This window comes from Hyla sarda, unplaced genomic scaffold (assembly GCF_029499605.1).
Source record: "Hyla sarda isolate aHylSar1 unplaced genomic scaffold, aHylSar1.hap1 scaffold_1292, whole genome shotgun sequence".
Lineage (NCBI taxonomy): Eukaryota > Metazoa > Chordata > Amphibia > Anura > Hylidae > Hyla > Hyla sarda.
This window is the reverse complement of record NW_026607915.1, coordinates 14,585-27,905: the sequence shown is the minus strand read 5'-3', so window position 1 is coordinate 27,905 and position 13,321 is coordinate 14,585. Positions and strand designations below refer to the sequence as shown.

The window sequence follows — 13,321 nt, the reverse complement described above, 5'->3', positions numbered from 1 at the left end:
TCCTACTTGCATGTGACACTGGGCTTAGGATCTGCATAGGAAACACACACACAAGCACACACCTACCTTTGTTGCCTGCAGATGCCTCCTTGGCTGTCCCCAAACGGTATCAAACCAACACCCACGGGAAGCTGTAAGCATAGAGGACATGCCTGCACCCCATTGGACTTACCTGTGTGGGTTAAACCCGGGTTATTTGAATACCTATGGCGGTGATGGTTCTGCTCAGGCAGAGCAGTGCTGATGCTCCTCATAAAGCTGTCGCTGCTGTGAAGGTTCTAGGTGACATCACAAATCCCTATGGTTACATACACAACAAAGCTGGGTTGTTGTTGTTTACACTCTGCAAGGCCTGTGGAAGTGAGTGACATCATAGCACTGTAGTTCTGAGGGTTCTAGATGGATGCAACAATCTCCTGTTGCTTCTATGAAGGCCATAATAGACGACATCACCAAACAGCTCCATAGTCACATACACAGCAAAGGAGAGATGTTGTTTACACCTAGTGATGTCAGTGGTATTGAGTGACATCACAGCACAGTGCTAAGGCTCCTGGGCCTGGACACAGCAGCGGCTGCAATATCTCAACGGAGAATACGTTTATATATATGTGTGTGTGTGCGCGTATATATATATATATATATATATATATATATACATATATATATATATATTTCTCCGCCGAAATCACTTTTAAACCCATTTCCACCTTTTTTTCCCTTCTCTTCCTCTTACTTTTTTTTCACGTTTTTTTACGTTTTTCTCCTTTTCGCCTCTTTTCTGGGCGTATTATTCTTCTTTTTCTTCTTTTTTTTCGTCTAATGCATACCCCATCAGTGCAGCAATGCTTATTCAATACCGCCAGCAGATGGAGACACTGGGGGATAATTTTCTAAGGATTTATACTGATTTTTCCTTTCTGAATTTGTCGCACAGAAAGTTGCAGGCCAAATATGTGTGACATTTCTGCGACTTTAGCTTCTAGAGCATTTTTACAACATTATACATAGGTGCTGAATACATAAAAAGCGACTGTTCAGCGACAGACAAGTCGCATCGGCTGAAAGTAGGCCAGAATGTCAGTCCATGTTGGAGCAGGTTTAGATACAGTCTAAAGTATAGATCTCAAAGTCTGTGCACAGAATTTAGCAAGGGCCTCGCACCTTCTGATGCATCAGGTAGGTGCACAATAGCATAGCCTAACCCTCTGTACTTTGGTCTATATTGATGCGGGACATAGACAGCCAGCTGATGACCAATCCATTAGTGCAATGGATGGCTGGAAGCATTTGTCTTTGCCTTTGCAATACCACAGAAGCAATGCATGGTCAATGTACAGCAATGACACACCTGTGTGAACAGCCAGGAGACCCCCCCCCCCCCCCCATGTTATGTTACATAGTTACATAGTTAGTACGGTCGAAAAAAGACATATGTCCATCAAGTTCAACCAGGGAATTAAGGGGTAGGGGTGTGGCGCGATATTGGGGAAGGGATGAGATTTTATATTTCTTCATAAGCATTAATCTTATTTTGTCAATTAGGAACATTCAGCACCCACCCGCTATCAAGGCAGCTGCCTATCATGTCATGCCCTACCTGCACAGGTGTGCTGGCTACTCAAATGATCCAATTAAGGAGGCCATTTAGTCAGCAGCAGCAGAAGTCCTGTGCCTGGACGCTCCAACAGCGGCCAGACACAAGCAGAAGCAGAAGCAGCAGAAGCAGCAGCAGCAGCACCACCTTTTGTTTTTTGGCTGCAGCAGCAGCAAGGCCCACAGGGCTGGCTAGCTGGCTAGCCAGCAAGCAGGTAGCAATGAAAGTAGGAATCTTTCTTTTTAACCCTGTAAGGGGGTGGTGCACTGTACCCGAAGATACTGCCATATCGGGTCAATGCATAGGGCGACGGAAGCAAGCTTCGAAATCGGCCCCCGTTCTCAAAAATCCATTTAATATATGGTCCCCAGATAGGGGACGTATCAGATATTAAACTGATAAGAACAGATACTACACTTGATCTTAGCCAAAAGGCCGAGAAGCGATAACCGTGAAAGGGGCGGGCCCAACAAGGTGCCCTTCATGGGCACTATCACTGCTTGCTGTCAGGGAGGCTGCCAGACAATTTTCCATGCACACTCTGGGCTGGGGGGCAGTCAACCACCAGTACACACAGCAGAACCTAAACCCATACCATTATTGCTAAGCAGCAAGACAGGGGCCCATTGCACTCCCACGGGGCCTTTTTAAATGCAATCCATAACCCGGATTTGCCAGGAACCCTTCTTACTCCTCCTACTTGCATGTGACACTGGGCTTAGGATCTGCATAGGAAACACACACACAAGCACACACCTACCTTTGTTGCCTGCAGATGCCTCCTTGGCTGTCCCCAAACGGTATCAAACCAACACCCACGGGAAGCTGTAAGCATAGAGGACATGCCTGCACCCCATTGGACTTACCTGTGTGGGTTAAACCCGGGTTATTTGACAACCTATGGCGGTGATGGTTCTGCTCAGGCAGAGCAGTGCTGATGCTCCTCATAAAGCTGTCGCTGCTGTGAAGGTTCTAGGTGACATCACAAATCCCTATGGTTACATACACAACAAAGCTGGGTTGTTGTTGTTTACACTCTGCAAGGCCTGTGGAAGTGAGTGACATCATAGCACTGTAGTTCTGAGGGTTCTAGATGGATGCAACAATCTCCTGTTGCTTCTATGAAGGCCATAATAGACGACATCACCAAACAGCTCCATAGTCACATACACAGCAAAGGAGAGATGTTGTTTACACCTAGTGATGTCAGTGGTATTGAGTGACATCACAGCACAGTGCTAAGGCTCCTGGGCCTGGACACAGCAGCGGCTGCAATATCTCAACGGAGAATACGTTTATATATATGTGTGTGTGTGCGCGTATATATATATATATATATATATATATATATATATATATATATATATATATTTCTCCGCCGAAATCACTTTTAAACCCATTTCCACCTTTTTTTCCCTTCTCTTCCTCTTACTTTTTTTTCACGTTTTTTTACGTTTTTCTCCTTTTCGCCTCTTTTCTGGGCGTATTATTCTTCTTTTTCTTCTTTTTTTTCGTCTAATGCATACCCCATCAGTGCAGCAATGCTTATTCAATACCGCCAGCAGATGGAGACACTGGGGGATAATTTTCTAAGGATTTATACTGATTTTTCCTTTCTGAATTTGTCGCACAGAAAGTTGCAGGCCAAATATGTGTGACATTTCTGCGACTTTAGCTTCTAGAGCATTTTTACAACATTATACATAGGTGCTGAATACATAAAAAGCGACTGTTCAGCGACAGACAAGTCGCATCGGCTGAAAGTAGGCCAGAATGTCAGTCCATGTTGGAGCAGGTTTAGATACAGTCTAAAGTATAGATCTCAAAGTCTGTGCACAGAATTTAGCAAGGGCCTCGCACCTTCTGATGCATCAGGTAGGTGCACAATAGCATAGCCTAACCCTCTGTACTTTGGTCTATATTGATGCGGGACATAGACAGCCAGCTGATGACCAATCCATTAGTGCAATGGATGGCTGGAAGCATTTGTCTTATCCTTTGCAATACCACAGAAGCAATGCATGGTCAATGTACAGCAATGACACACCTGTGTGAACAGCCAGGAGACCCCCCCCCCCCCCCATGTTATGTTACATAGTTACATAGTTAGTACGGTCGAAAAAAGACATATGTCCATCAAGTTCAACCAGGGAATTAAGGGGTAGGGGTGTGGCGCGATATTGGGGAAGGGATGAGATTTTATATTTCTTCATAAGCATTAATCTTATTTTGTCAATTAGGAACATTCAGCACCCACCCGCTATCAAGGCAGCTGCCTATCATGTCATGCCCTACCTGCACAGGTGTGCTGGCTACTCAAATGATCCAATTAAGGAGGCCATTTAGTCAGCAGCAGCAGAAGTCCTGTGCCTGGACGCTCCAACAGCGGCCAGACACAAGCAGAAGCAGAAGCAGCAGAAGCAGCAGCAGCACCACCTTTTGTTTTTTGGCTGCAGCAGCAGCAAGGCCCACAGGGCTGGCTAGCTGGCTAGCCAGCAAGCAGGTAGCAATGAAAGTAGGAATCTTTCTTTTTAACCCTGTAAGGGGGTGGTGCACTGTACCCGAAGATACTGCCATATCGGGTCAATGCATAGGGCGACGGAAGCAAGCTTCGAAATCGGCCCCCGTTCTCAAAAATCCATTTAATATATGGTCCCCAGATAGGGGACGTATCAGATATTAAACTGATAAGAACAGATACTACACTTGATCTTAGCCAAAAGGCCGAGAAGCGATAACCGTGAAAGGGGCGGGCCCAACAAGGTGCCCTTCATGGGCACTATCACTGCTTGCTGTCAGGGAGGCTGCCAGACAATTTTCCATGCACACTCTGGGCTGGGGGGCAGTCAACCACCAGTACACACAGCAGAACCTAAACCCATACCATTATTGCTAAGCAGCAAGACAGGGGCCCATTGCACTCCCACGGGGCCTTTTTAAATGCAATCCATAACCCGGATTTGCCAGGAACCCTTCTTACTCCTCCTACTTGCATGTGACACTGGGCTTAGGATCTGCATAGGAAACACACACACAAGCACACACCTACCTTTGTTGCCTGCAGATGCCTCCTTGGCTGTCCCCAAACGGTATCAAACCAACACCCACGGGAAGCTGTAAGCATAGAGGACATGCCTGCACCCCATTGGACTTACCTGTGTGGGTTAAACCCGGGTTATTTGAATACCTATGGCGGTGATGGTTCTGCTCAGGCAGAGCAGTGCTGATGCTCCTCATAAAGCTGTCGCTGCTGTGAAGGTTCTAGGTGACATCACAAATCCCTATGGTTACATACACAACAAAGCTGGGTTGTTGTTGTTTACACTCTGCAAGGCCTGTGGAAGTGAGTGACATCATAGCACTGTAGTTCTGAGGGTTCTAGATGGATGCAACAATCTCCTGTTGCTTCTATGAAGGCCATAATAGACAACATCACCAAACAGCTCCATAGTCACATACACAGCAAAGGAGAGATGTTGTTTACACCTAGTGATGTCAGTGGTATTGAGTGACATCACAGCACAGTGCTAAGGCTCCTGGGCCTGGACACAGCAGCGGCTGCAATATCTCAACGGAGAATACGTTTATATATATGTGTGTGTGTGCGCGTATATATATATATATATATATATATATATATATATATATATATATTTCTCCGCCGAAATCACTTTTAAACCCATTTCCACCTTTTTTTCCCTTCTCTTCCTCTTACTTTTTTTTCACGTTTTTTTACGTTTTTCTCCTTTGCGCCTCTTTTCTGGGCGTATTATTCTTCTTTTTCTTCTTTTTTTTCATCTAATGCATACCCCATCAGTGCAGCAATGCTTATTCAATACCGCCAGCAGATGGAGACACTGGGGGATAATTTTCTAAGGATTTATACTGATTTTTCCTGTCTGAATTTGTCGCACAGAAAGTTGCAGGCCAAATATGTGTGACATATCTGCGACTTTAGCTTCTAGAGCATTTTTACAACATTATACATAGGTGCTGAATACATAAAAAGCGACTGTTCAGCGACAGACAAGTCGCATCGGCTGAAAGTAGGCCAGAATGTCAGTCCATGTTGGAGCAGGTTTAGATACAGTCTAAAGTATAGATCTCAAAGTCTGTGCACAGAATTTAGCAAGGGCCTCGCACCTTCTGATGCATCAGGTAGGTGCACAATAGCATAGCCTAACCCTCTGTACTTTGGTCTATATTGATGCGGGACATAGACAGCCAGCTGATGACCAATCCATTAGTGCAATGGATGGCTGGAAGCATTTGTCTTTGCCTTTGCAATACCACAGAAGCAATGCATGGTCAATGTACAGCAATGACACACCTGTGTGAACAGCCAGGAGACCCCCCCCCCCCCCATGTTATGTTACATAGTTACATAGTTAGTACGGTCGAAAAAAGACATATGTCCATCAAGTTCAACCAGGGAATTAAGGGGTAGGGGTGTGGCGCGATATTGGGGAAGGGATGAGATTTTATATTTCTTCATAAGCATTAATCTTATTTTGTCAATTAGGAACATTCAGCACCCACCCGCTATCAAGGCAGCTGCCTATCATGTCATGCCCTACCTGCACAGGTGTGCTGGCTACTCAAATGATCCAATTAAGGAGGCCATTTAGTCAGCAGCAGCAGAAGTCCTGTGCCTGGACGCTCCAACAGCGGCCAGACACAAGCAGAAGCAGAAGCAGCAGAAGCAGCAGCAGCACCACCTTTTGTTTTTTGGCTGCAGCAGCAGCAAGGCCCACAGGGCTGGCTAGCTGGCTAGCCAGCAAGCAGGTAGCAATGAAAGTAGGAATCTTTCTTTTTAACCCTGTAAGGGGGTGGTGCACTGTACCCGAAGATACTGCCATATCGGGTCAATGCATAGGGCGACGGAAGCAAGCTTCGAAATCGGCCCCCGTTCTCAAAAATCCATTTAATATATGGTCCCCAGATAGGGGACGTATCAGATATTAAACTGATAAGAACAGATTTTTTTTTTTTTTTTTTATCTAAAGCCGAGGAACGTGCTTTCGATTCACCCAAAGTGCAAGAAAAAGTGCAAACGTGTTACACTAAAAAAACGTGCACAAAGGATGCGGTCTATCGCAAGCCCTTCTCCGATAGGAGAGAGGCCCCCCAACAAACCTTACCCTTCGCCTCCGGACCAAAAGGTACCTGCGAGGTTCCAGGTTCGATGTCCCTTTTCGCCGAAGCTACTAGGGGACCACAAATGCTCCCGGCATCCCCCTTGGCGTTAGCCAAGGTATCTGCCCGCAGAGCCGATTACGGTAGGTACCCTGCCAAAACTGATAAGAACAGATACTACACTTGATCTTAGCCAAAAGGCCGAGAAGCGATAACCGTGAAAGGGGCGGGCCCAACAAGGTGCCCTTCATGGGCACTATCACTGCTTGCTGTCAGGGAGGCTGCCAGACAATTTTCCATGCACACTCTGGGCTGGGGGGCAGTCAACCACCAGTACACACAGCAGAACCTAAACCCATACCATTATTGCTAAGCAGCAAGACAGGGGCCCATTGCACTCCCACGGGGCCTTTTTAAATGCAATCCATAACCCGGATTTGCCAGGAACCCTTCTTACTCCTCCTACTTGCATGTGACACTGGGCTTAGGATCTGCATAGGAAACACACACACAAGCACACACCTACCTTTGTTGCCTGCAGATGCCTCCTTGGCTGTCCCCAAACGGTATCAAACCAACACCCACGGGAAGCTGTAAGCATAGAGGACATGCCTGCACCCCATTGGACTTACCTGTGTGGGTTAAACCCGGGTTATTTGACAACCTATGGCGGTGATGGTTCTGCTCAGGCAGAGCAGTGCTGATGCTCCTCATAAAGCTGTCGCTGCTGTGAAGGTTCTAGGTGACATCACAAATCCCTATGGTTACATACACAACAAAGCTGGGTTGTTGTTGTTTACACTCTGCAAGGCCTGTGGAAGTGAGTGACATCATAGCACTGTAGTTCTGAGGGTTCTAGATGGATGCAACAATCTCCTGTTGCTTCTATGAAGGCCATAATAGACGACATCACCAAACAGCTCCATAGTCACATACACAGCAAAGGAGAGATGTTGTTTACACCTAGTGATGTCAGTGGTATTGAGTGACATCACAGCACAGTGCTAAGGCTCCTGGGCCTGGACACAGCAGCGGCTGCAATATCTCAACGGAGAATACGTTTATATATATGTGTGTGTGTGCGCGTATATATATATATATATATATATATATATATATATATATATATATATATTTCTCCGCCGAAATCACTTTTAAACCCATTTCCACCTTTTTTTCCCTTCTCTTCCTCTTACTTTTTTTTCACGTTTTTTTACGTTTTTCTCCTTTTCGCCTCTTTTCTGGGTGTATTATTCTTCTTTTTCTTCTTTTTTTTCGTCTAATGCATACCCCATCAGTGCAGCAATGCTTATTCAATACCGCCAGCAGATGGAGACACTGGGGGATAATTTTCTAAGGATTTATACTGATTTTTCCTGTCTGAATTTGTCGCACAGAAAGTTGCAGGCCAAATATGTGTGACATTTCTGCGACTTTAGCTTCTAGAGCATTTTTACAACATTATACATAGGTGCTGAATACATAAAAAGCGACTGTTCAGCGACAGACAAGTCGCATCGGCTGAAAGTAGGCCAGAATGTCAGTCCATGTTGGAGCAGGTTTAGATACAGTCTAAAGTATAGATCTCAAAGTCTGTGCACAGAATTTAGCAAGGGCCTCGCACCTTCTGATGCATCAGGTAGGTGCACAATAGCATAGCCTAACCCTCTGTACTTTGGTCTATATTGATGCGGGACATAGACAGCCAGCTGATGACCAATCCATTAGTGCAATGGATGGCTGGAAGCATTTGTCTTTGCCTTTGCAATACCACAGAAGCAATGCATGGTCAATGTACAGCAATGACACACCTGTGTGAACAGCCAGGAGACCCCCCCCCCATGTTATGTTACATAGTTACATAGTTAGTACGGTCGAAAAAAGACATATGTCCATCAAGTTCAACCAGGGAATTAAGGGGTAGGGGTGTGGCGCGATATTGGGGAAGGGATGAGATTTTATATTTCTTCATAAGCATTAATCTTATTTTGTCAATTAGGAACATTCAGCACCCACCCGCTATCAAGGCAGCTGCCTATCATGTCATGCCCTACCTGCACAGGTGTGCTGGCTACTCAAATGATCCAATTAAGGAGGCCATTTAGTCAGCAGCAGCAGAAGTCCTGTGCCTGGACGCTCCAACAGCGGCCAGACACAAGCAGAAGCAGAAGCAGCAGAAGCAGCAGCAGCACCACCTTTTCTTTTTTGGCTGCAGCAGCAGCAAGGCCCACAGGGCTGGCTAGCTGGCTAGCCAGCAAGCAGGTAGCAATGAAAGTAGGAATCTTTCTTTTTAACCCTGTAAGGGGGTGGTGCACTGTACCCGAAGATACTGCCATATCGGGTCAATGCATAGGGCGACGGAAGCAAGCTTCGAAATCGGCCCCCGTTCTCAAAAATCCATTTAATATATGGTCCCCAGATAGGGGACGTATCAGATATTAAACTGATAAGAACAGATACTACACTTGATCTTAGCCAAAAGGCCGAGAAGCGATAACCGTGAAAGGGGCGGGCCCAACAAGGTGCCCTTCATGGGCACTATCACTGCTTGCTGTCAGGGAGGCTGCCAGACAATTTTCCATGCACACTCTGGGCTGGGGGGCAGTCAACCACCAGTACACACAGCAGAACCTAAACCCATACCATTATTGCTAAGCAGCAAGACAGGGGCCCATTGCACTCCCACGGGGCCTTTTTAAATGCAATCCATAACCCGGATTTGCCAGGAACCCTTCTTACTCCTCCTACTTGCATGTGACACTGGGCTTAGGATCTGCATAGGAAACACACACACAAGCACACACCTACCTTTGTTGCCTGCAGATGCCTCCTTGGCTGTCCCCAAACGGTATCAAACCAACACCCACGGGAAGCTGTAAGCATAGAGGACATGCCTGCACCCCATTGGACTTACCTGTGTGGGTTAAACCCGGGTTATTTGACAACCTATGGCGGTGATGGTTCTGCTCAGGCAGAGCAGTGCTGATGCTCCTCATAAAGCTGTCGCTGCTGTGAAGGTTCTAGGTGACATCACAAATCCCTATGGTTACATACACAACAAAGCTGGGTTGTTGTTGTTTACACTCTGCAAGGCCTGTGGAAGTGAGTGACATCATAGCACTGTAGTTCTGAGGGTTCTAGATGGATACAACAATCTCCTGTTGCTTCTATGAAGGCCATAATAGACGACATCACCAAACAGCTCCATAGTCACATACACAGCAAAGGAGAGATGTTGTTTACACCTAGTGATGTCAGTGGTATTGAGTGACATCACAGCACAGTGCTAAGGCTCCTGGGCCTGGACACAGCAGCGGCTGCAATATCTCAACGGAGAATACGTTTATATATATGTGTGTGTGTGCGCGTATATATATATATATATATATATATATATATATATATATATATATATTTCTCCGCCGAAATCACTTTTAAACCCATTTCCACCTTTTTTTCCCTTCTCTTCCTCTTACTTTTTTTTCCCGTTTTTTTACGTTTTTCTCCTTTTCGCCTCTTTTCTGGGCGTATTATTCTTCTTTTTCTTCTTTTTTTTCGTCTAATGCATACCCCATCAGTGCAGCAATGCTTATTCAATACCGCCAGCAGATGGAGACACTGGGGGATAATTTTCTAAGGATTTATACTGATTTTTCCTGTCTGAATTTGTCGCACAGAAAGTTGCAGGCCAAATATGTGTGACATTTCTGCGACTTTAGCTTCTAGAGCATTTTTACAACATTATACATAGGTGCTGAATACATAAAAAGCGACTGTTCAGCGACAGACAAGTCGCATCGGCTGAAAGTAGGCCAGAATGTCAGTCCATGTTGGAGCAGGTTTAGATACAGTCTAAAGTATAGATCTCAAAGTCTGTGCACAGAATTTAGCAAGGGCCTCGCACCTTCTGATGCATCAGGTAGGTGCACAATAGCATAGCCTAACCCTCTGTACTTTGGTCTATATTGATGCGGGACATAGACAGCCAGCTGATGACCAATCCATTAGTGCAATGGATGGCTGGAAGCATTTGTCTTTGCCTTTGCAATACCACAGAAGCAATGCATGGTCAATGTACAGCAATGACACACCTGTGTGAACAGCCAGGAGACCCCCCCCCCCCCCCATGTTATGTTACATAGTTACATAGTTAGTACGGTCGAAAAAAGACATATGTCCATCAAGTTCAACCAGGGAATTAAGGGGTAGGGGTGTGGCGCGATATTGGGGAAGGGATGAGATTTTATATTTCTTCATAAGCATTAATCTTATTTTGTCAATTAGGAACATTCAGCACCCACCCGCTATCAAGGCAGCTGCCTATCATGTCATGCCCTACCTGCACAGGTGTGCTGGCTACTCAAATGATCCAATTAAGGAGGCCATTTAGTCAGCAGCAGCAGAAGTCCTGTGCCTGGACGCTCCAACAGCGGCCAGACACAAGCAGAAGCAGAAGCAGCAGAAGCAGCAGCAGCACCACCTTTTGTTTTTTGGCTGCAGCAGCAGCAAGGCCCACAGGGCTGGCTAGCTGGCTAGCCAGCAAGCAGGTAGCAATGAAAGTAGGAATCTTTCTTTTTAACCCTGTAAGGGGGTGGTGCACTGTACCCGAAGATACTGCCATATCGGGTCAATGCATAGGGCGACGGAAGCAAGCTTCGAAATCGGCCCCCGTTCTCAAAAATCCATTTAATATATGGTCCCCAGATAGGGGACGTATCAGATATTAAACTGATAAGAACAGATACTACACTTGATCTTAGCCAAAAGGCCGAGAAGCGATAACCGTGAAAGGGGCGGGCCCAACAAGGTGCCCTTCATGGGCACTATCACTGCTTGCTGTCAGGGAGGCTGCCAGACAATTTTCCATGCACACTCTGGGCTGGGGGGCAGTCAACCACCAGTACACACAGCAGAACCTAAACCCATACCATTATTGCTAAGCAGCAAGACAGGGGCCCATTGCACTCCCACGGGGCCTTTTTAAATGCAATCCATAACCCGGATTTGCCAGGAACCCTTCTTACTCCTCCTACTTGCATGTGACACTGGGCTTAGGATCTGCATAGGAAACACACACACAAGCACACACCTACCTTTGTTGCCTGCAGATGCCTCCTTGGCTGTCCCCAAACGGTATCAAACCAACACCCACGGGAAGCTGTAAGCATAGAGGACATGCCTGCACCCCATTGGACTTACCTGTGTGGGTTAAACCCGGGTTATTTGACAACCTATGGCGGTGATGGTTCTGCTCAGGCAGAGCAGTGCTGATGCTCCTCATAAAGCTGTCGCTGCTGTGAAGGTTCTAGGTGACATCACAAATCCCTATGGTTACATACACAACAAAGCTGGGTTGTTGTTGTTTACACTCTGCAAGGCCTGTGGAAGTGAGTGACATCATAGCACTGTAGTTCTGAGGGTTCTAGATGGATGCAACAATCTCCTGTTGCTTCTATGAAGGCCATAATAGACGACATCACCAAACAGCTCCATAGTCACATACACAGCAAAGGAGAGATGTTGTTTACACCTAGTGATGTCAGTGGTATTGAGTGACATCACAGCACAGTGCTAAGGCTCCTGGGCCTGGACACAGCAGCGGCTGCAATATCTCAACGGAGAATACGTTTATATATATGTGTGTGTGTGCGCGTATATATATATATATATATATATATATATATATATATATATTTCTCCGCCGAAATCACTTTTAAACCCATTTCCACCTTTTTTTCCCTTCTCTTCCTCTTACTTTTTTTTCACGTTTTTTTACGTTTTTCTCCTTTTCGCCTCTTTTCTGGGTGTATTATTCTTCTTTTTCTTCTTTTTTTTCGTCTAATGCATACCCCATCAGTGCAGCAATGCTTATTCAATACCGCCAGCAGATGGAGACACTGGGGGATAATTTTCTAAGGATTTATACTGATTTTTCCTGTCTGAATTTGTCGCACAGAAAGTTGCAGGCCAAATATGTGTGACATTTCTGCGACTTTAGCTTCTAGAGCATTTTTACAACATTATACATAGGTGCTGAATACATAAAAAGCGACTGTTCAGCGACAGACAAGTCGCATCGGCTGAAAGTAGGCCAGAATGTCAGTCCATGTTGGAGCAGGTTTAGATACAGTCTAAAGTATAGATCTCAAAGTCTGTGCACAGAATTTAGCAAGGGCCTCGCACCTTCTGATGCATCAGGTAGGTGCACAATAGCATAGCCTAACCCTCTGTACTTTGGTCTATATTGATGCGGGACATAGACAGCCAGCTGATGACCAATCCATTAGTGCAATGGATGGCTGGAAGCATTTGTCTTTGCCTTTGCAATACCACAGAAGCAATGCATGGTCAATGTACAGCAATGACACACCTGTGTGAACAGCCAGGAGACCCCCCCCCCCCCCATGTTATGTTACATAGTTACATAGTTAGTACGGTCGAAAAAAGACATATGTCCATCAAGTTCAACCAGGGAATTAAGGGGTAGGGGTGTGGCGCGATATTGGGGAAGGGATGAGATTTTATATTTCTTCATAAGCATTAATCTTATTTTGTCAATTAGGAACATTCAGCACCCACCCGCTATCA

General features: G+C 45.7%; 5 non-coding genes and 1 pseudogene across 5 annotated transcripts; all 6 read right to left on the bottom strand.

The window, feature by feature from the left end:
• Positions 1–1,853: 1,853 nt before the first annotated feature.
• LOC130304764 (U2 spliceosomal RNA) lies at positions 1,854–2,044 on the bottom strand. Its single transcript, XR_008854484.1, has one exon. It is a non-coding gene; the product is annotated as a U2 spliceosomal RNA (small nuclear RNA).
• Positions 2,045–4,142: 2,098 nt separating this feature from the next.
• Positions 4,143–4,333, bottom strand: LOC130304763 (U2 spliceosomal RNA). Its single transcript, XR_008854483.1, has one exon. It is a non-coding gene; the product is annotated as a U2 spliceosomal RNA (small nuclear RNA).
• Positions 4,334–6,424: 2,091 nt separating this feature from the next.
• LOC130304796 (U2 spliceosomal RNA) lies at positions 6,425–6,608 on the bottom strand. The gene has a single exon (XR_008854515.1). It is a non-coding gene; the product is annotated as a U2 spliceosomal RNA (small nuclear RNA).
• A 208-nt stretch (positions 6,609–6,816) lies between these two features.
• Positions 6,817–6,946, bottom strand: LOC130304799 (U2 spliceosomal RNA; annotated as a pseudogene).
• Positions 6,947–9,037: 2,091 nt separating this feature from the next.
• Positions 9,038–9,228, bottom strand: LOC130304802 (U2 spliceosomal RNA). Its single transcript, XR_008854516.1, has one exon. It is a non-coding gene; the product is annotated as a U2 spliceosomal RNA (small nuclear RNA).
• A 2,094-nt stretch (positions 9,229–11,322) lies between these two features.
• LOC130304795 (U2 spliceosomal RNA) lies at positions 11,323–11,513 on the bottom strand. The gene has a single exon (XR_008854514.1). It is a non-coding gene; the product is annotated as a U2 spliceosomal RNA (small nuclear RNA).
• Positions 11,514–13,321: the final 1,808 nt, after the last annotated feature.